Source organism: Gadus chalcogrammus, chromosome 21 (genome assembly GCF_026213295.1).
Source record: "Gadus chalcogrammus isolate NIFS_2021 chromosome 21, NIFS_Gcha_1.0, whole genome shotgun sequence".
Lineage (NCBI taxonomy): Eukaryota > Metazoa > Chordata > Actinopteri > Gadiformes > Gadidae > Gadus > Gadus chalcogrammus.
The window spans coordinates 4089160-4091019 of NC_079432.1; positions in this window are offsets into that span (position 1 = coordinate 4089160).

Below are 1860 nucleotides of genomic sequence, written 5' to 3' on the forward strand. Positions count from 1 at the left end.
AACGTGCGCATGACCACCAGGAGGTCTGCTCGTTGGACCCGCACATTATAGACACCAACGCTGGCCTCATTGTGTGTCAGGCAGAACAACTTTGACGCAAACTTTACTTCTTCAAAGAAGTTTTCTGAACGCACAGGATCTGAATCTGTAAAGGGTTCAAGTCTAAGGCAGGAGAGAAGGAATCACGTGACATTGTGTTGTACAACTTTGCGTTCGCCCCCCGCCATAAGCCTGCGGTTGAGTCATTCTCTGGCCTGTTTATTCCCGGTCCAGCATCATCTGGCAGGCTCGGTAACTATTGGACGAAACACGCGTGAGTCATCGGCGAGATCTCTGATTGGTCGCATCAGTTGTCCTTCTGCCCTTTGGCCCTGTGTAGCTTTGAGATCGGTGTACTGTAAACGCTTCATGTCTTCTCTTTGAGCCAGGTGAAATGAGTCTCTCTCTGGAAAAAGTCAAGTGAATAAACCGCAAACGGAGAATGAAATCACCGGGGATAATAGAAAAGACACTGGAAAAGTGACATCATCTACTGTGATAGGCCAGGTTGTTTAACAAGTGATTGGCCATCCTCTGATCCGGGCGAGGACACTGAACATATGAGCCGGCATCAACTCAGAGCAGCCAACTGCTTACAGGGAGAGAAGAGTCCAAATAAAGACTATCACCACACCCAGCGTTGGTTAACTCACCCGTGCTGGGCTTAGTAGCTATAACCCGGCATGTTTGCGTTAAGCTGCAGTGTTTCAATATATGGTTTATAGGTTATAAGTGTATTTGATACAGTAGTTTGGGTTTATGTGTGTTAAATGTGAGTGCTCGCTTCACAAGTTTTTGTCATAGATATACAAAATAATACCTATTTTACAGAGTCCGGTTGCAAGTGGTGGCGCAATCTCCTTGGCACGTCGAAATCTTCATATCAAAGTTCAACAGAAGTTCCCACTGTAGGGTTATGATTGCATGGTTTTTCCTTCTGCTCTCTCCCTCTCCCAGAAATAACCGTCAGCATATAAAAATGTAGCATGATGCAACTGATAGGGTTCCCAGTGAAACGGAGGCATGGTAGATAAACCAACGGAAAGGGAAGGAGGGGGGGGGGGGGGGGGGGGGGGTAAATGGTTTTCCTCCCGTCGACTCTGCGGCGGGTTTCTGTTGAACACATCGCTCCGCCTCATTTCACAGTAAAAGCGCAGATATGATGGCTGCTTCTTCTGCGGGGCAGAGGGCCGTGCCAACCGCCTTTCGTCTTGAAGCATGACGTCGGCTGTGTATTGAATATATATCAGTCACAGTGTATACGATGTAGGCTATATTAAAGCACAGCAGTAGGCCTATGTCAAATATTTATTAAAGCACAGCGGTTAATGAAATATATATTAAAGCACAGAAGTAAATAAATACATATGAAAACACAGAAGTAGGCCTAGATTAAATACATATTAAAGAGCAGCAGTTTATTAAATGAATATGAAAGTAGGGTGATGATGACCATGCATGTTGTCCACCTCGACACTGCATAGCCATCCCCCCCCCCCTCCCCTTCTGGCCACCATTGTACACTGTATTGTATTGTACTGTATTGTATTGCATTGTATTGTATTATAGTACTTAACTGTGTAGCAACTGCAGTAGCTGCTATCATGGCTGTAACACGGGGAATTGATTAGCCTAGCGATTGTGGTACTTGCACTTGGTTCTATGAACATCCTTTCTGTACCGACAGCGATATATCGATGCACTTCTTATGACAAATGTACTTATTGTAAGTCGCTTTGGATAAAAGCGTCTGCTAAATGCCCTAAATGTAAATGTTGTAAACCGACCACTAAAGCTGTATTTATTTTGTTGCAGTTGAGA